The sequence below is a fragment of the Clinocottus analis genome, unplaced genomic scaffold, assembly GCF_023055335.1.
Source record: "Clinocottus analis isolate CAN_PGR_092001 unplaced genomic scaffold, fCliAna1.0.p SCAF_11, whole genome shotgun sequence".
NCBI lineage: Eukaryota > Metazoa > Chordata > Actinopteri > Perciformes > Cottidae > Clinocottus > Clinocottus analis.
The window spans coordinates 11,973,327-11,995,711 of record NW_027175832.1 but is presented as its reverse complement, the minus strand read 5'-3'; the positions used below and the strand labels follow the sequence as shown (position 1 = coordinate 11,995,711).

Here is a 22,385-nt window from a genome sequence, read left to right as displayed (position 1 = left end):
GCCAGGGGTGGATTGGCCATAGGGAGTACCGGGAGTTTTTCAGGTGGGCCTGTCAGTAATGGGCCGGCACGGCAGTGGCTGATTTTTTATTTTATTTTTTACGTAAAGACGCATTGTCAAGCGAGTAAACTGACACTGTAAACGCGACGCGAATATTCGCGCGGCGTTCGGTGTGAATCCAGCGGCCCAGTGGCCGTATGACAGGCCCAGTAGTCAATACTGACGCTGCTAAGAGCAGAAATATAATAAACATGTTTGGTAGGGGCAGAAGAGAGAGAGAGAAGACGGTGACGATGACAAATACGCGCTGCCGGATGACTCCAGTCCCGCCTGTCATTACATCTTACCTGGATACAACGCATAAAAAAGATAGGTTTTTTTGATTGGTTGTTGACATTTTTTTTTTTTTTTTTTGATTGGCTGATGAGTGGCTCCTCACGTGGGAGGGGGGGGGGGGGGGGGCTGCGTCGGACAGTGAAAGTGAGGCTCCCGCTGTGATAGCAGGTGTGTGTGCTAGCTAACATGTTGTGAATAAACACTTGTTCACTAAATGTTCAGAAACGTTGTCTGTGTGGTTTGAGCATGCAGATCTGCTTTTTCACATTTTTTTTATAAACAAATCAATTTATAAACAAATTTTTATTTACAAATCAGGTCACTAGGGTTAAAGTCTTTTAAGTATCAATACACTTTCTTCAAGCCCACTGTCCGATTTGTTCAAATATGCTTTCCTATTTTTTTCTGTCAATGTTTATGGTTCATTGTCCTTGCTTTTCTTTTTTTGAACACTTATTTATGGAAGTTTTCAGATCCAATTACGTCAAATAAGAGACAAGGAGACAATGACCCATTTCACATTATACAGTTAAAACTAATGAAACACTGAATAACTACTGTTACAATTAAACATCTGCATGCGTATTAGGGGTGTTCAAACATATTCCGTAATTCCTAATACTATTTCTCTACTTTTCACGTCCAGGTTTGTGCCCAATACATCATCTCTCTCACCAGAGACCCCAAGCCCACCCATTAATTATATAATTGATATTATTCAGTATAGTACTGTTATTCAGGGCTTATGTGATTATATGTACAGTACATCAACGGACCGAGTTGGCACAGTATCTGCACGGGGATTGTGGTTGGCCAGTCTGGACCAAAAAGTCCAGGGCCGAATTTTTGTCCCAGTCCAGGCCTGCCTGGCACCGTTCCCTAAGTCAATTCCCACACCTTCCTCTGCAGCCAAGACACGCCCCCGACACCACAATAACGTTTCAGAATAATAGTAAACTGCTGCCTCATTTATATATTTTACATACTTTATTCATATGATGAATGTTTGCATGTCTTCACCAAGCATTGTGTACAGTAAAAAGGTACAATGTACTAAAATGTAGCACTACGTGACCCTGACAAGGAAACAAAAACTGTTATTACTGTGACGACACACTTTGGCACCATGCAGCATTAGCTGAATTCCTTCACAATAAGAAGAGTGCTTGTGTACCCACACCTAAAAGAGATGCCATAGTATTGACACACGTTTGAGAACATCTCAAGCAGCATGGTGAGAAACTAAACTACTAAATGATTATTGCAATTTATGAGTTCTTAACACATGGCTGTGGATACACAATGCACTTATTGTCAAGTTGCTGTGGATATTTGACTACCCCCACATAACCCTCTTATATCATAACATTCCTATACCATTCCAATGGTAATTCCAACGACATTCCAATGACAAATTTAGTCAAACATTTTCATGTAAGAATATATTATAATAAAGTAGCAAATGATGAAACAAAAATAAGTTGAATAAGCTCCATGACACCACCTACATTCAATAACATAAGCTTCTGACATGCTTAGCGCAGAAATATATGCAGTCCATAAACTGACAAATTGAAAAAAAAAATATGCTCTGTATTAAACATATTTGAAATAAAACATTAAACTCTGAAGTTCCTTGAGTCTAAATACAGTTTGAGGGTGTTCACGACATGTCTTGATGAACATATTAACCCAGTCCTAAACGTAACCTCCACTGGCTCCTGGTCAAGTACAGTACACTTCAAACTTATACTTGTCATTTACAAAGCCCTAAACAACCTGGCCCCTTTCTATTTTTCCAACCTCTTCCCTCCCCACATCCCAACCCGTTGCCTCAGGTCCACCGGTGCAAACACTCCGTAGACCACTCCGTAGACCATCAACTACTGTTACAATTAAACATCTGCATGCGTATTAGGGGTGTTCAAACATATTCCGTAATTCCTAATACTATTTCTCTACTTTTCAATTAGGGGTGTTCAAACATATTCGGTAATTCCTAATACTATTTCTCTACTTTTCAAGCGCGAGACCTGGGGTGACAGGGCCTTCTCAGCTGCTGCACCCCCCTCTGGAATACCCTCCCCTTCCACATCCGTCAGGCTCCCACCCTATCATCATTTAAGCATGCCCTCAAAACCCACCTCTTTAAACTTGCCTTCATCTGCTAACCCCTGCACCTTCTAACCCCTGGACCCTACCCTTCACCTGCTTCCTTCCCCTCCTCTACATGACTCATTCCGTTGCAGCTTTTTCAGTTTTCTTTTCTAACAAAAATATTTTGTTCATTTGTTTGGTTTGCTCCTTTGTCTATTTTTTACCATACCTATGTTCTACACACACACACACACACACACACACACACACACACACACACACACACACACATATATATATATATATATATATATATATATATATATATATATATATATATATATATATATATATATATATATATATATATATATATAAAATGAAATGTAAGCGGAAATTAAATTAAATGCAGTGTATTCAGGGGGTTAAATTAAGTGTGAACGGAAATTAAATTAAGTGTAAACAGAGTGAAAATGTATATATATATATGTATATATATATATATATATATATATATATATATATATATATATATATATATATATATATATATATATATATACATACATATATGAGTGTAAAATATATATGCGTACAGTGAAAATTAGTCCACTGATCTGGCCTGGGGTGATTTATTGAACAGTCGTATTGCTGTGGGCAGTTTGTTATGTTTGTGTCTGTACTATGTTAAGTGTCTTTGAGTATTCAGAAAACACTATATACATATAAATTATTATTATTATTATTATTATTATTATTATTATTATTATATTAAGGGGCCATCAGAAAATCATTTGTTGTGCTGGATCTCTACAGCCCATCCTAACCCTTATTATTTATCATTAGTGTCATCATACAAATCCAACCAGTAGTCCTAAACTGTCAAATCAATCTGCTTGATGTTTGTGGCTAATAGACTTCAAATTCTTTAAAAGATTTTAGGAACCAAATATTTTATTATTATTATATTCAAAATGATATTTAAAAAATGCAACAATGTACTGTTGTCCACAGTGAATACAAGTATTTAAAAAACACACACACAAAGTATGAAAAGGCAAGAGCTGGTCAAAGTAAAAACAACTCTTCTCCACAAATCAAAGTGTGCGTGACCCCCTCTCACGTACGCTCACACAGACGCAGATCCGCGCACACAGATTTTCTGTCAATATTCTTCAAAGCAGTTTACGCTCGCCCCTTCCGTTTGCTTCGCATACTTATCTTCCTCTACGCAAATTGCGCTATAGTCACTGGCGAGGCTTTTCAGCTGGTTAGCCAAACATCCAGAGAAAAAGAGATGAACAGAAAAACGAGACGGAAGAAAATAAGAACAGTGTATTCCAAGCTAGACAAATAGCAACATAGATAGACTCTGTTTAGGTACGTACTGTCCCTTTTCAACTTTTCACAAATGTGTTTGTTCAATTATCTCCCATTTGCTATGTGTACGAATGACTATATGTATGGGCAGAAATGCTGCGTTAGCCAGTTAGCTGGTTGGCTAACATGAGACTACGTCTTGTTCCGACCACAGAGGCTAGTGAACGCTAGCTGGGTAGCGAGTTGTTGATGTGGCTCACATGCTACCGCATATACTGCCGTTCGTTGCTGTTGCCCTTGTTGTATTCTCTGACATGACTTCGCTTCTGTCGCTATTGCATTCTCTATCAGCGAGATATTTCAAATGAGTTTCAATGAAGCCCAGGTACACCGAGGCCAAACACTCACAGTAACTACTGTGGCCTCAGTCTAACTTCCTGTGTTACCTCGCTTGATTGATAATTTGTCGTGCAATAACTTCATGCTATTTTATTTTTCACCATGGGCTCCCTGCTAACGTCGGGTCGCGATCGCAGACGCATAGTTAGCAGATTGAACAGGCTCTGCTCCTCTGAAGCTGGAATGTATGTATCAGCTAACGTTAGCTCCATTTAGCAAACTCAAAGAACTCATCCCCGAACAGCGTTCTGGTCCAAGTGTTGAAATAGTGACAGCTCACGACGATCTTCAACAAAAACCTTGCTGTCCAGTCTCTCGGGTTGACTTGTCGTTCTCATGTGTCTGCTGGAGAAATGTGGACGAGGTGGGGCAGCTGAGTTGCTCTTTGGAGTGTGGGTGGTGAGACCAGGCCATGTTGGTACAGCTAGATTGTATTTTCCTTTCAAATTCCATCGATAATTCTGTCCTGTCTGCCGAGAATAGTGTGAAATGATCAGATTGAATATTAAGATAACGAATTTCGAACCAACAGGGGCCATCCGTACTAACATGCACTTATTAGCTAGTTCAACTGTATGGGGCCATTGCTGCATCAAATGAACAAACTTCAACAAGAATATACATTTATGAAATGGTAATAATGTATGTAACACCAATTAATGTCGGGCAAGGTGGACTAGAAATGTAGAGACAGCAGTAAAAGTAGAATGTTATTCACCAGCAAGGAAAGATAGAGGAAATTGTGAATGTTCGTAAATGTATATTTACAGTCAGGAACGGCATATGTTAAGGACATTAGCCAGGGGATGTTCTTTCATTGTTAATCTCTGGGGATGTTTTTTTTTATCAGTAAATTATGATTTGATTTCATGGATTAAATTAATTATTCATCAATCAACACCTTAGAGAGTTAAGTGAAATTGAGGCCAATTGTAAATAAAAGAACCATAGAAACCTATATGAGTCATCACCCCTTGTAAATTAATTGATTCTGGGCAATACAAAATACATTGAATTGAATGGAACTCACTTTTTGTGCCATATAAACACAATTTATACGGCAAACAAATTGTGCTTAGAGGCTTGTGTATAAAGGCTGTGCTCAGATGTTGTCAAGTCTCTAAATTGTCATATTCAAGAAACAGTTCCGGTGTGTCAGGTTTGTCTTGTAGAAAAAACTGTTGAATCGGTTGTCCCAGTTGCTTGGTAATTGGGGTCAGGTCTGTAGCCTGTGGAAATGCTGTGTAGTGAATACTATTGGGTGTGAGGCTGTATGCAGGTTAGTGGGTGGAGTAAAATACTTTGCTTTCACTGTTCAGCTTGACGTTGTCAAAAAGGAGATGAACCAAAACATTGCGGACAATGACACTGTGTGAGATACCAGAATTGGTATCTTAATATCAGTGCCTCACAAATAGTATTGTCATTACCTATATAGCTTTAATATTTTTGAAATTTTATTTAGTTACCAGTGAATTATACAGTAGTTTTCAGTAAAGTTGGGGCATCCGCGGATTTCTAAAATGTCTTTAAACTAAAAAAAAACCTGAAATAATATGTTAAGATATCATCAATTGTTTTGAGGAAAGGGATGCAGGGATAAAATGCTGTGGTCAAAGACAAGTTTAAAGCCTTCCTGATGATATTTGAATCTTAAAAATACATAATTTTTTATACCAAGCTATGTCATAATATGTTTCCCAATTAAATGCATGCTTTGATTTTAAAGGAGGTTATAGAAATAGGCAATAATTTGCCAAGAGAGTTTGTTTATATATATATATATATATATATATATATATATATATATATATATATATATATATATATATACATATACATATATATATATATATATCAGGCACAGGCCAAAGCTTAAAAAATGACCAGCTTTGGTACAATAAGTGCACTTTTACTAGCTATACAACTAGCTCAAAACAATGTTTCAGCAAACGCCCCGGCCTTTTAGATTGTATTCTTGCAAGAGCTGCATACTCTTACTTTAGCTGAGGCTAAAGACCGTGTGTGGGAGTGATGTTGCCTCTTGCTTTGAGCAGGCCTAACCCATTCTCATATATGGCCTGTGCAGTAGCATTGATTTTGTTGTTGTTGTGGGAGTTGCTCCATCGGACAGAGGTCTCTGTGGGAGGTAAAAAATAGTTTGACCTGCTGCAGCGGATGTAATTACAGACATAGGACTGACTTCAGTCAGAGCAAAAGGCTGTTCAATGTTTTCATGGAATCTGATTTTAGCAAGACCTACAAACCCGTTTGCTCATTTTTGAGCAACCAAATGTTCTTATTTGTTAAACTCAGCTGCAGTGTTACCGCGTACCGGGCGGGCCGTGGGTTATGTCACTACTCCTGCTGTGCTATTTAATAGCTTATTGCAGCGTGGAGTTACAGTCAAATGTTTTTTGCATCCTGTTTGCATGTTACTTTCTGTCGCCGGCGACAGTCGCCGTACTAAAGGGTTAAAGTCTAATATCTCCGCCACACAGCACCACCACGAGCATGGAGTGGGGAGGGGCTAACAGCGAGGTAAGCAGACCTGCTTTCCAGTTTCCATCGCACATGTCTCACAAGCAGGGTGAAATGCACCGCAAGAGTCTACAGGGAATAGTCTCCAGCTGCATCTGTTGCTACAATCTAAGTAGGACAACCAACTTGACAGGTGCATACACCAGAGCTGCCAACTATTCAAAAAACCTTGCCGTGAGATTTTGTCCGGGGGCGGGGGGTGACAACAACAAGAAATACGTGCCGCCGAACAGCTGTGTGCTGAGAGGGCGGGACTTAAGACTGATATGAGTGACAGTCACGTTCAATGCGTGACACTTGAAAGCACCAATACCTCAGTCTCTCAGCTCCTCTCTACCGGCGGTGTTTGGGGTAAATAGGATGTCTATGCAGCGAATAGGTTTACAGATGCGTTCCGCCATCTATCGTCGGGGAGTTTGAAAAGGAACCAACGCGCTTCAGACTTTTTTTTTTGCTGTGAGATATTGGTTGTGCGGCGTGTGAGCGGGTGAAAACATGAAAAAGCGTGTGTCACACGGCAAAACTGTGAGAGTTGGTGGCTCTGCATACAGCACCACCTAAATTACCTTTGTGTGTGTGTGTGTGTGTGTGTGTGTGTGCGCGCGTGTGCGCGCACTGTGCAGGGATCACACAGCGCAGGGATTACACATCGGCCTGGCCGCTAGCCTTCACTGTTGAACCGGTGGAGAAATAGAAGAGAGAAGTAAGTGAGAGAGATATACAGAGAGACAGAGGTGAGATCTGATTGGATAAAGAGCGTTAAAGCAACGCATGTATTATAGGGCTGTCAACGAATATCTGAAATTCAAATATATATATTTGAATAGTTGTTAACCGAATTTCGAATATGAAAATTAATATTCGAATGTTTAAAAAGAAAAGAAAGTATTTTGGAGAATAATTATCGTGAATCTGGCAACCTCCGACACAGCCACGACGAAGTGTTCTCTTTAAAAAAAATCGTGGCTATAATCCCAATCGATTATTGATCCGGCGATGTTTTATGCCGAACTAGTTTCTTCAGAGCGTAACAGGATATTCGTCGTGAGTGGAGGTGACAAGGTGCCCAGTGTTGCCAGATTTGAAATGCTCAAAATGGTCGTATTTTGAGGATAATTATTGTGCATCTTGCAACCCTGAGATCAGGCGACCAATGACAGTTCTCTCTACAGTCAGAGCTCGCACAAGAAGGTGGAACGTAAGGGAGATACCGTTTTAAAACTTGTAAGGGTGTAATAACTAGTTTGTGAAAGACCCAGAGAAACACAAATATCCAACGAGGCAAAATCCCGGACGTTTTTGGAATCCCTGCCGGATGCATTTTTTAGGTCTCGAAAAGGGGACATGTCCGGGAAAAAGTGGACCTCTGGTCACTATGTAAGCTCTAGTTAGCTTACTATTTAACAACAAGCAACTTGAGGCTACATCTCCAGAATGTGCACCCAAGAGAACATGGCATAAAATGTGGCACTTCAGCGAAACGTCTGGATACATATTTTTCGCCGTCTGCCACAAGTTCGTTGTCTGCGCATACAAAACTCTTGATCAGCACTTAGCATTGTTGTCATTCATTTAAACCGCTATGCGCAGAGAACGCGAGCGAGAGGCCAAGGTCTGCTGTCTTGGCCATTGGTTCTTTTACTTATTTTTGTATAGGTAATATATTGTTAAATATGTTTAAACTTAAATAAATTACCTATACAAGTAGTTATGTCTCGTATTAATTTGTCCTGTTATTGACGTGCCTATTGTGCAATGCGCTAGAAATTTGAATATATTTGAATTTACGTGTTTTTTTTAAAGCGAATATTCAAATGTCATTTTTGAGCAATTTTGACAGCTCTAATATATCAGCGTATATAACTGCATGGCGATTGTTGACTATATAATTGCTGCGGAAAAGTACATGTCCATCGAGAATTTGACCTACAGTTGGTTGTGTCCTGTCCCTGCCTTCTAAATTAACTATAGGGGAGATAATGTATGACTGTGCGGTATACCAGTGTCAGTATTCCATATGGTTGTTCTGTGCCAGTAAGGATTTCTTAACATTTCATAGTTTAACACTGGAAGCCAGCAAAGCTACCTACCTGTCAGGTTTCTTTAGTTCAGTCATAGTGCAAAATTACACAGCCAAATTGCATGCTGGGAAATGCAAATTGCCAACAGCGGTTTTGTGGCGTGTTTTCCGCATTACTCAATACCCAAAATGCATTTTGGCACCACCAAATGGGGAACAATGGTAGATGAGAACTCAAAACTGAAAGTTGACATTCTCTGAATACTACTGTTGTTGAGTCACAAAATGTAATTTTAAGATGTTTTCTGGCAAGAAGTTCTTTAAGTTTTAAGTCTGTGGTCTGTTTGTCAAGAATCAGCCAACTTAAAAAGTTAGACGGTTTGAAGTCCTGCTTGCGGGATCGATGAGCCCGTCGTCTGCCGTCTATCAGCGGTCTGATGGCGTCAGCAGAGGGCTGATATCGGCAGGAATTTTTTAAATGATTCGCTGGCACTGATTTCTCCGTAAAGGTTATGAGGATCTAACGATCTTTATTAGTTTATTATTTATTCACAGTAACGTTACGTCAGTTTGACGGAGGGAAAGGTTAAGATTTATAACTTAAGATTTTAATTTAACTTTTGAAGCCACACGCCGTTTACTCAATACCCATTAGAGTTGCAAAATTCCGAGAGATATATTTAAAGTTGGAAACTTTCCACGTGAACTAACGGGAATAAACGAGTAGTTCACAGTTCTAAAAAATTAACGAGTTTAGTTATTTTTTTAAATATGTTGTGAGCTAAAATTGAAATCTCTGTCTGCAATACCGCTCTTGGCCTCTAAGCAACTTGGCACTCTCACACTTACTAGGCATAGGGCTGAAACATTTAGACGCAACACTGATGACAAAGACGCTCAAAAACAACAGAACGTTTCATGTTTACGTTTATGTTTCTGGCAGACAATGTTCCTAAACAGCTGCATTCATGGTCCAGCTGAGCGAGGCCTGCATAGTCTTGTTCTCAACTAGGGATGGGAATTCGACGAAATTGTCTTAATCGATCGTTGGGAGAATAACGATCATTTTTCGATTAATCATTAACAATGGGGGCATGGCTTGAACCCTGTTACCCCTAGTTATCAGCGCATAGCCTCACTAGCTAACCTAAATTGACCTGGTCATGTTCCTGTAAAACAGTTTTTATTTCCGCTATCGACCATGGGACATTAACAACTATTTCTGCTTTATACTTGTTGTGGAAATACCACAAACATCGGAACATCAAGCGCCCCCGTGTCTGGGTTCATAACATCATCCGTAGTCGCACACAGCTCCGACTCCAGGTCGAGGGTCTGGATGAAGCCGCTTTCAGTGCTCATTCAGGCGGACCAGCAGCCAGTTGAATTCTGCTATGCCAGAACGGCGGAGACGTCGGGCGGAGCTTATCCACGCTTATAGGCTTCAGCAACTCAGCGTCCGGCGAATTTTTCGCCAAAGGTGAAACATTTCAACTCTGGCGGAAAAGCGAAAGAGCGAAAAAGCGAATATTGGCAATGCTTTTTGCCTCATTTGCGCCACCCGGCAAAAAATTCGCTTTTTTGCAACCATTTGCATTGACTTTACATTTAATGATACTCCCGTGAATATTTCACATTGCTTTCAGTGTGAACACACCATCACACTACGCAACAGAACATGCATTAGTTTTATTGATGAAAAAATAATGTCACCGACGAATTCTTAACATATTAATTATTAATTATTAATATGTTGATTATTATTAATCGATCGTCGATTAATTATGCCCATCTCTATTCTCAACTATATTTAAGTTCCCTGTTACATGCTTTTGCAAAAAAACTTAGGCACATTATTAGGTACATTTATAAAATTACAAACTGTTAGTTTCATCTTAACTGTACTGGTCATACAGAAATGTTTTAATGTGTCAAACACAAACGTGCTGGTACAGTTAAGATGTTTGGATGTGGTCAGAAATGTTCCGAACACATCCATATCAGTCACTACTTAGAAAACCGGATGTTGTGTACCGTGGCTCTTTTCGCTCATTTGAATATGTTTCACGTCACTGTCAGGCAAGCTGTCTTCAGACCGGCCCGGGTCGTTACCGGCACATCATCAACCTCACACCGGCGGGCAAGCTGTCTTCAGACCGGCCCCGGGTCGTTACCAGCACATCCTCAACTTATCACCGGCGGCCAAGGGGTCTTCAGACCGGCCCCGTTACTGGCTTCACATCGCACCTTTTCTTTTCCTCCGCAGAGTTTAGAAATTCAAATATGCTTAAATCCAGCGGGAAAGCAAGAAAACAATAACACAAGCACACAATTATAAACGTGTTAGTAATAAACAATAAAACAAAAATACGTGTATAAGCAACGTATATGCGTATAATCAACGTGTTCATCTCAGACGTATTTGTAATACGTAAATCATAGACGTATTTTTAATACGTCAAACACCGACGTAATTAGGGAGAAAATACGTAACTGTATTGGTTTTTTTAAGCCACAGCGACCCAACCCCGGATAAGCGGCTGAAAATGAAGCTGGCTTTCACAGGACATTTTGAGTTGTCAGTGACACGACAGACCTTTTCTGCATTTGTAGTACATTGTCCTGTCTCTTGAACAATCCCACCGGCTTTTCCACAAGCGTGAAGACAGGATTTTACTTGCACAAACATCTAGATGTGAGTGTCTTCTTCTGCATATTGGAGCTTATTAAATAACTGACTGAAGCATTATCGCCACGAAGTGGTGGGAAGCTGTATTGTAACTGAGCGTCGAGTGGATAATAGTCAGTGCGTTTACATGATGGTATTAATTCAAATTTTGCTTTAGTCGGACTATGCTCTTTCGGGGCAACTGCTATCCTAATATACATGGTAGTGAATAAATCAAATCATTGGCCGAAAGCATGTCATATCCTATACGATAGGTGACGCTGTTTTCATCACATCTCGTGGTGATACAGCCATCTCCGCTTGACCTCTTCACTCTTCATAATGGAGAGAACCCCGCTATCTTCGGTGGTTGTCGGGGAGCTAGCGGAGAGCAAACAGGGAATTAGCAGCAGTGCTAGCCGGCTACAGCGGGCAGCTCGCGGGGACACCCACCAAAGGTAGTATCGTCTTGTAACCCGACTTTTACGTTTGTTTGTGTCTGCCGGCCGGCTCCCGGCAGTGACAACTTATCGTTTCTTCCGACTTCCGGGTCACGACCTGGGAGGCAGGAAGGGGGCGGCGGGATCTTGAGTATGTGCAAAGGCGCATAGTCAAATTCCTAATCCGATTCATCGTTTACATGCCGGGATGTCCGAATTATCAACCGTGTCGGATTGAGTTATCCAGGGATGTTAATCGGATCGTAGTCGGACCGCAATTATTCGAACAAAGGTGTTTACATGAAAGGGATAATTGGATTTCAATCCGATTAAGCCAGTAATTCGAATGCATTTAACCGCACTGACAAATATCTTTGGTGTCTTCAATTGATAGCCTATGCGGTCCTGCGGCCCACTGGTGAATAATGGAAAGTTTTGGCGGCCCTCTAGCTGGCGCTCGCGGCCAATGGTGGGCCGCTGCCCTATGGTTAAGAATCACTGTGTTAAGGGACACAATGTTGACATATGCTACAAAGTTTGTGAAGATAAGCCAAGTGATTTGGAAGTTATGTGTATTGGCATACCAAGTCACGCCTCTAAGAGGTTAATTGGTTCATATTCTAAACGCAATGAGATATCAGCAAAGTTGAAAGCAAGAATCGGACCCAGCGTTCAGAAGTTGGAAAAAAAGTGTTTTTTACCAAATTCAAAATGGCGGAAATCTAAGGAAGCGGAGCTTAACGAACCAACAATGGCCGTGTTTCCCAGATTCGTTAAGATCAGTCTGACCCACTCTTAACAGCCTTCTTAGTGACTAAACGCTCACTACTGCAGCCGCGTCAGGGAAAGTTATATCTGATATTCAAAGGAATAATAAAACCATGCGTCATGATGAATGTGGGCCCACAGCTGCAGAACACTGACGCAAGAACAAAAATAGCATAAAAAGAAAAATAACGATATAAAAATAAAGAAGTTCCCCTGTGTTCCTGTAGCTCATAAATAAAATGAATCAGCATTACTATCACTCATTACGTTCACAAACACATTCTGCATCTGCATATAAGTTTACGGAAAAAAAATCAACAACCCTGTGGTATTTCACAGATATCAGGGAAACTGACAAGTGTAATTGAACTCGGATGGAACCTCATTAAGAGAGGTTCGACCTGCTAGTCTATATAAAGACGTTGCCTGGGTCCACGCATGAGAGACACCATGTTTGCAATACAGCATATTCTCGCTGCGAACCAGCAGCGTTGCCGTGCGCGAAGTCAGATGGTTTACGTAAATGCATATGTGCGTCAGCATTTCTTCCCACTCGATGTGCTGTCGGACCGGGCTGTCCAGTCCAAGTACCGGCTTCCTCGTGAGGAGATCCAACGCCTCGTCACACTTGTGTCACCACACATCCAGAGGTCAACCCGCTGCAATTTTGCCCTCAGCCTGGAGGTTCAGCAGGAAACATTACGCTACCATTAACACTCAGGTGGCGGTGGACCACGATGGCCTCATGACAGACATTGTTGCCAGGTGGCCAGGAGGCACACACGACAGCTTTGTGTGGGCCAACTCAGCTGTGGGGCAGAAGGCTGACAGAGGAGAGTTCGGTAGGAGCGTCTTCCTCGGGGACAGTGGCTACCCTCTCCGAAGTTACCTCATGACACCGATAACCAACCCAACAACACTACAGGAGAAGTTCAATGAGGCCCACACACACACACCAGGACCCACATTGAATGGGTGTTTGGCAGGTGGAAGTCTCGTTACCGATGTATCCATCGTTCGTCAGGGGGTCTGCGCTTGTCACCTGTGAAATGTTGCCGAGTGATTCTTGTCACAGCCATGCTGCACAACATTGCGGCGCGCGTTGGAGCAGATGAGCCGCCTCCCGTGGATGAAGATGAAGACGATGAAGGATTCATCGGAAGACAAAGCCCCCAACCTAACGCCCCTCGAATCCCGAGCAGCACTCCACCAAGCTGGTGTCCGGACCAGAGAGGAGCTTGTGAATCTCTTTTGATGTCTTATCAGCCCCTACCCTGTCACCACCAGTCACTGATATCAGCACCACCCTACTCTCAACATTAAACCTACTACCATCCCACAACCCATATCAACTATCATATATAGGGCGTGAAAGCTAGGGAATGACGCAAAATGATCCACACACACCACATGGTTAAAGAGGAAAAGTAGTTCATTAAATAAATCAAAAACAAATCCAGTGGCACCGCTGTCATTACTGCGCGTCTGCATCTGCATCACCTGCTATGAAGGGAGATTGATTAGGTACATTGAACGGGATACGTTGTGCAATGCGGAGAAAAAAAATAAATAAATGCCCCTTACCTCCATCCTGGGGGATGATTATTGGGGGACCGAGATGGAGGGACTGTTGAACTGCGCCTCGGCAAGTGCCAGCCGTCTCCGGTGCAGCTCCAACTTCTGTTGTTTGATCTGCACCATCTCCTCCTGGAGGGCAGTCTGTCTCTCCACTTGGCCCTCTATCCCCCGCAGCACCGCCAGTTTTTCCCTCTCGAGACGCACCAGCGTCTCGCTGCAGGTGCAGGTCGTTATGGGGCGCCGCCCTGTAAAGCCTCCCCCGCATGCGGACACCAGGCCCTGCAAGTTGGCGCGCGGGGACAGGGATCGGTTGCGGGCGGTCGTCATTTCCGAGGGACGTGCATGTCGCCGCTCTGCTCCCAGATGGCTACTCCTCCTTCTCCTCCTCTTTCTACTCCTCCTCCTTCTAGCTGTTTTCTGAGAGGCCCTCGTCCCCCAGAAGATCAATGCCCCACGAATGCCTTCAGAGGCCGTCTTTCCAATTATTGAAAGGACTTTTTCCTCGTCCGGAGTGAGGGTTGTAGCACCAGGTGTGCCACCACCCGTGCCCATGCTTTCTCGCCTCACCTATGCACCATTTTTTTTGCTTTGGCTTTGAAACTCCTGCCACTTCTTTCGCACAGCACCCCAGTCTCGCATGTCACAGGGACTCGAGGGGGACATCTGACAGAAAAACATAAATATACAACTTATACAGATAACAACAATAATAATAAAACAAAAAGTAATTAAAATAGTCTCTCTCTCTCGCTCTCTCTCTCTCTTTATTGGCATGAACGTTGCAACAACAATATTGCCAAAGCATCAAAACACATCAGAAAAACATAAATATATAACTTATACAGATAACAAATATAACAACAATAATAATAAAACAAAAAGTAATTAAAATAGTCTCTCTCTCTGTTTCCGGTTACGTGTGAGTGAGAGGAGGACGTGCGAATGGCACGGAGTTTTTGAAAGGTGTTTTGTTTGTATCCCGGTTTATTTTTTATTTATCGGGTTTTGGAGCAGTTTGACCGCCTGCTGTACGTGCAGGTGGTCGGGTTGTGCGGCGACATCGTGGTCGGCTGGCCGGAGGCTTCCTGTGGGGTTCTCGGAGGAATGGCGTCCTCCGAGACGCCGCCTCCGTCTCTCCGGCAGGGAGTGCAGGTCATCCCGCCGTGGAGCAGCGTGACGATGGAGGAGGTGCTGCCGGCCGTGGGAGAGCAGGTCGGCTACAAACAACTCGTCTTCGCGTCGCGGATGAACAGAGCCGTAGTGGCGTTCCTGAAGGAGGAACACCTGGTGCAGCAGTTGATGGGGAGCGGCGTGCGGATCGGGGACGTGCGGGTGCAGGTGTCCCCGCTGTCGGCGGCCTCCACGAGGATCACCGTGTCTGGCATCCCGCCGTTCATCCCAAATGAGACAATCGTGAAGGAGCTAACGAAATATGCAAAGATCCCAAACTGAGGCACGTCCAGTCTCTGAGGAGGCAGGGGTTCATGTTCCTGGACCCGCCTGTTCAGAGCCTAGACGTGTCTTTCAGGGTAAAACACGGGGACTGCGTCTACGTCCTGTACACCAGCTCGGGCCAGTGCTGCTTTCAGTGTGGGGAACTGGGGCACAAGCGCGGGAGGAAGGCCGGCTCTGCGAGGGCGGCGGCGGCTGAGGTGCTGGCGGAACCCACGGCGGAAGAGCCGACCAGGCTCGCGGCCTGCGGACCGGCCGAGTTTGAAGAAGGTGGAGAGAAGGAGGAGGAGGTGCCCGCTTCCAGCGCGGTTGCGGATGCCACTCCGGAACTGGAGGAGGACCGACAGAACATCAGCGCTGAGGCTGTGGACAACATGGAAGAAGAGGCCTCCATGAACATCAAGGCGCTCACTGAGAGCCAGGGGCCTGGTGGAGAGCCCATGGAGGAGTCAAGCTCACCAGTGTCTAGTGGGACCAGTGCACTAGATCCCAAAGACACATACTCATTAGAAGAAATAAAAGTTTTTCTGGACGAGACATTTGGGAAGACAGTAAGGCTAAGCGAGTACTTCAGTGACCCCAACAAGTTTATACGATCTGTGGCTAAATTTAAGAGACTGGGCTTTGATGCCCTGGACAGGAAGAAATGTTACCGCCTCACAAAGTGTGTGACTGAGCTGAAGAACGCAGCAGCAGCTATGGAGGCAGGTAAAGCTGTTAAAAAGAAGGGCAGGTAAAGCCATGACTTCTGTGTGTTTTCCTCACATAGTCACACTGAACTATTTGGAACTATGGACATGGGGACACAGCTCCTAGCTTTCAGCCGGATCTGAAAATGACAATTATGATTTTATGTGGAAGGGCTTTTATTTAGCTTATTTTTTATTAATGTATTGATTTTTGGGGCTGAACCGTTTGAGATGCTTGTTTGTGTGTCTTCCGGTCAATAAATGTCTTTTGAAAAATCTAAAAATCTCTCTCTCTCTCTCTCTCTCTCTCTCTCTCTCTCTCTCTCTCTCTCTCTCTCTCTCTCTCTCTCTCTCACCCTTGTTTACCTGAAATGTGCACTTTCTAATTTTGGTTTGACAGTTGTTTTTCAATAAAAAAAACATTTGCATTTAGCACATCCACTTTTTCATGTTAAGAGCATTAAAATGGAAAAAAAAGCGATTTATCGCTAGTTAACTATGACATAAATGTGATCAATCGCGATGAAATATTTTAATCGTTTGACAGCACTATATATATATATATATATATATATATATATATATATATATATATATATATATATATATATATATATATATATATATAAAGCAAAAAAAAGCATTGGAATTCCATCAATATAGGATACTGGAGAAACACAATCTGCTGAGCTTCATGAGTTTTAGATTATTTTCAAATATGTGCATGGTTTATAAAATTCTAAATGGCTTGGCCCCTCCTCCACTGCGTGACCTTGTGTACAGTTGCTCAGTCACTGCAATCAGATCCACTAGAATAGCCTCCATATTGGACTGCACTATCCCATTTCGCCCCACTACATTTGGGCAATCATCCTTTACTGTGACAGCCACAAATCAGTGGAACACCCTGCCTGACGTAGTGAAGAGCTGCAGCTCCAACACTTTTAAAAAAACTTTGAAAAATCTGTTGAAATCTGGTTAGCACTGGACTCATTGAACAAAATTATTAGGGTTGGTATCACTTACTTTTAATATTTTCTTTTATTTACTTTTAATTGTTTGTATTACTTACTTGTAATGGTTATTATTACTTATTAATATGCAGTATTATTGCTTGTATTGTGCCCTCTTCCCCCATATGTTTTATAGTGTATTTTATCCTGTACTATTTGTTCTTGTTTTATGTTTGTCCTTGTCTGTTAAGAGACTGCAGATGCAAATTAGCAACAGCTAAAGTCTGGTACTGTGCATCAAATGGTAATACATTTATGTTTTAACTGTACGTGGTCCCTTTTTAAATAAAGATATATATATATATATATATATATATATATATATATATATATATATATATATATATTAGGGCTGCAACTAACGATTATTTTAATAATCGATTAATCGGTCTATTATTTTTCCAATTAATCGATTAATCGGATAAAAAAAATATAATTTAAAAGCATTATTTGCAACAGAACTGACAGTGCAAATTCACAGTGCAACAAATCTTAACAATAAAGAATAAAAAAAAGAAATACAAATCAGAAAACTTAACAGAATTTGCCAGAACTTGTTCTCTACACTTACAGACATACACACTCACAGACACACACTTACACACATGCACAGACACACACACTCACAGACATGCACACTCACAGACGCACAGTCACAGACACATTCACAGACGTACACACTCAGACCTGAGAGAATAAGAGATGAGAGTTCCAGAAGTAACTACTCAATATATCAACGGATAACTTACAGACTGCACTTTACCTAAACAAAAGTTCTTAATTAGATATCAAACTACAAATCCCAGCAACACTTCCTCTGCATGAAGCCACTTTATATCGGAATGTTGAACGCAGGTCTGCGTTCTGCACCCTAGAAGAGATATTTACGCATTGCTTTTCTTGAAGCCTCCACGCTATTTTAAAACGAAGACGTCATCTAACCCAACAGCTCGGCTCAAACACGGGGAATGAACGACTAGCTCGCGAGCTAACGACAACGATTAGCCTAGCTGTTAAGTTATTGTACACGCAACGCGACTATGCAGTGACATACGAGAGGATACAGCTGGCTGCACCAGAACCAAATGTGTGCTGCGCTCAACTCAACTGTTTTGTTCAATACTCAACATCTCTGCGACTTATTGAGTGGCGTAATAATCGAGCGACACAACGAATCAATAATGAAATTCGTTGTCGACATTTTTACTAACTGATTTTTATCGCTGTTCTTTAACATACATCTTTAAGGTAAGCACCAGACTAAACATGGATGTAAGAAGAAGTGATTTGTCCCTCACAGGCACCCTTACTACTGAACAGTACCTGTTCAGAAAAAATATATGTATGTATTTATAAACTATATATGTATGTATGTTAACTTGCTGTTGCTCCAGAGTGCCTGTTATATTGTTCTGATAATATTACTTTAAAATAAAAGCATGCAATACACAAGTTTTTACTTCACTATTGAATTTGGCGCATAATGCGATTAATCGCGCTCAATCGCAATCAATCGCAGAAAAATCATGCGATTAATCAGTTATTTTTTTCAACTTTGCGTAGCCCTAACAAACATATACAAACATAAATATATACTAGAAATAGACAAGACATTACGGAAAAGTCACACAAAACACAAAATGGCTGACTTCCAGTGTGTTTTGTAGAGAGTTATTTTTAAATTCACATGTGGTACATACGCTTAGCAAATTTTGTACATCTATGTCAAATGTACATTGAGGGCTGCTTTGTTGAATTTTATTAATTCAACAGCTCTCGTCCGAACCTAAAGAGAAAATTTGCCACCTCACGTCGCTGATGCTCCAGATTCCCCGCGATATCATCAATTCTTCTCGTCACGGTTCGCCTGAACAGCGGGACTTTGTTAAATGCTTCTTTTTTTTTGTGGTATATTTGCCTTTGCGTGCTGTTTAAGCGATTTTGTGGGATATCACAAAGCTGGTCTTGGTCACTATATCATTGGATGTGAAGCTTGGTAAAACAGCTTTGTTGACTCTGCAGCTTAGCTTAGCTAGCAAAGCTTCTGATGTCCTTGTCCGTTCAGCGTCGGTCAGGTTTTTGCATTTCCCTGTATGTTTCGTATCGTAATGCCAATTCAAATTGTTTTCTTTAAAAATGTCAATCTGCTCTCGCAAACTAAACACACGGCTTTACCTCCAATTTTAGTAAATAAATACTTAGCTGTCCATATTTTGTTGAAAACTCTGCATTCTGCATAAACCTTTCTTTTTTTAGCATGAGCGGACATTTTTGGCTATCTTATGACAAGGTATAATGTCAGGTAATGTCAGTAATGTCATATAACGTCAATCACTTGTCTCGTCACACAATGATTTACGACACGTATCGCGTCATTCGGTACGCTTAAAAAAAAAAGTAGAAATAAAACATATATCCGAGCAACAACGTTTTAGTGCATGCGTTACAAAATACTATAACAACTATGTTATGTTCAAGTTAAATGCCGTACTGTGCAGATGCTCTGTAATTTGTTTCAGCAGGCATGGGGTGAGGGACACACACAAAACTTGATTGTGTGCGTGTCAGCAGGGATGGCATGGAAAGCAGCCGATAGCCTGGTTAAAACGGAATGCTTCTTATAATTTTTTTGCCGTGGTTAGGGCCGGCAGTAACCAGTGGCAGTTCAGTAATAATGAAAAGTTGAGGGCCCGGTCAATGTCGGCCCGCGGGCCGGGCCATGCCCAGGTCTGGTTTAGAGCATGGTCCAAAGAGACTTTCTTTTCAGTTTTCTAGCAGGTTTTATACATGTGGATCAGTTGTAGCGCTGTGGCTGCTTAAATGAATATTTGTATGGGCGCTATCAAGTGAAAGTGCCATTTTGAAGAATTAAAATCCTATTAGGTACTACATCTTTGCCTTAAATCGTGTTTTCCAAGTTAAGTTACATTTCGAGCATGCTTAGTGCCTCAAAAGCACCTTTGTTGTTGACCGCGAAGGATGGACAACAGCATTACACGAAACTTCAAAAGCTTTGGGGGATGGCATTATGAAAGTCCTATAGAGCGTATTCACGTTACATCATCATCTCAATCGTGCCATCTTGGGGTCCACCTAGTTAGCCTGCTGCTAGTGGAGGCAATGGACTTTGTGTACTGGAGACAAGTTTTTACACACAGGAAAGTTTCAAGGCGTACAAAAGTTTGCACACTTTTGCCGTATTCACACCAAAAGCGCAACACTTTTTTGCCTGATTTTACTCGCTTGACACTTTATGTGGTTAACTCGCTTTTCGCTTTTTCGCCACCAGTTGCGGCGGAAAGACAGCGCGGCTTGAGTCCCGTTACCCCTAGTTACCATCACATAGCCCGGTCACGTTCCTGTATAACAGTTTTCATTTCCGCCATCGACCATGGTACATTAACAACTATTTCTGCGTTATACTTGTTGTGGAAATACCACAAATGTCGGAACATCTAGCTATGTCTGGGTTCATACTATGATCCGTAGTCGCACAGCTCCGGCTCCAGGACGAGTGTCTGGATGAAGCCGCTTCAGGCGCTCATTCAGGACCAGCAATGACTGTTTGGCTGGCCGTACTGAGAGCTGTTACCATGTCGCCAGTGTTTAATTTTACCTTGAAATCAATCACAGAATAAAGGCAGACATCGCCCGATGGAGTTGCCATGTTCATGGCTTTCTCCCAAGTTTCCATCGACAGTTCCTTTTGCACAAATGTAAGACATTGATTTTCGCTCGGCGAAAAAGCTAAAGAAGATTATTGACAAAAGTGTGTCAATGGAAACGTGCCCACAACCCGATGTATCAACAGAAACACATGAGAACAGTCCTAACGCTCATACGCCGAGTGAAACCAAAGTAAGTTAGATGCATTATTTGAGAAGCTGGACAAGTTGAAGTACAAGCCTGTCTTGTTGAGCTAATAAACCCATATTCTGAATCATTAGTCCCACATCCAACAGTGAGGCACAGTACAATAATCACAAGACACGCCGTTTTGAACTTAAATTGTGTCTCCCTCAGGATATAATGGTCATTTCTTAAGAAAAGCGGCATAAAACACAGCAAAACAATGCCGTGCATGGACCCCAAAGCCTGTTGTGGTCACATGGGTGAATACGCTCTATATTTGTAAATGGACCTGTACTTGCATAGTGCTTTTCCAGTCTCCCGACCACTCAAAGCGCTTAAACACTACATGACTTTCACACACTGATGGGAGGAGCTACCATGCAAGGTGCCACATGAGTATTATCAACCATTCATACACCGTAGGCGCAGCTACGGGAGCAATTTAGGGTTAAGTGTCTTGCTCAAGGACACATCAACATAGGCTAGCGGAGCCGCGGATCAAACCACGGATCCTCTGATTGAAGGATGACCCAGCTCCCCACTGAGCCACAGTCGCCCGTGTGCAAAGTGTGTAGAGGTAATTTGGTCTCGATCTGATAGACCTAGAAATTCTAAAGCAGAGACTAGTACTGATTATCTACAGTGTAGTCGGTACCAACGTCAGGGTTTGAGTCATGGATAACATGGCCCCCTCGTCTCAGTGACAATAAAACATTTCGTTGATAAGGCAACATTGCAAATAACAAATCTGTGTTCTAATCAGCACTAGGAGAGCTAGGTAGCATTAGCTGTTTGCTATTAGCAGCCAATGAGCATCTTGGTCTTGCTTGGCTAAATAGGCAATTGTGGTTCTGTGGTAGAGCAGGGCCTTCAATCTTTTAAGGCTCCCCTAGTCCATGTTGATGTGTCCTTGGGCCAGACACTTGCCCCCAAATTGTTCCTGTCGCTGTGCCTATGGTGTATGCATGTTGTATGAATGTTGATGGGCAGGTGGCATCTTACATGTTAGTTTCTCCCATCAGTGTATAAATGTGTGAATTTGTGAATGATGACAAGCAGTGTTAAGGTGCTTTGAGTGATCGGAAGATGAGAAAAGAGTAGTATAAGTACATGTCCATTTACCATGAATCAGATTGTTTTTTGTTTTTTTTACTGGGGTTTTTCAATTGTGTATCAAGAATTTCTTGGTATTGATTACTACATTTCTGTTGT

At 42.0% G+C, this 22,385-nt stretch overlaps 1 protein-coding gene across 4 annotated transcripts in view; it reads left to right on the top strand.

Moving 5' to 3' along the window:
- The first annotated feature begins 3,678 nt into the window (after nucleotides 1–3,678).
- The window catches only part of LOC137802214 (casein kinase I-like), a 47,549-nt gene continuing 28,842 nt past the window's right edge, over nucleotides 3,679–22,385 (top strand). The window contains exons 1-3 of one of the 4 annotated variants that reach the window (XM_068599914.1): nucleotides 3,679–3,813; nucleotides 6,654–6,693; nucleotides 7,317–7,396. The gene's annotated coding sequence lies outside the window, so the exon portion shown is untranslated. The remainder of the gene's footprint in view (nucleotides 3,814–6,653; nucleotides 6,694–7,316; nucleotides 7,397–22,385) is intronic. The other 3 variants (XM_068599933.1, XM_068599924.1, XM_068599905.1) reach the window with 3 other exon arrangements.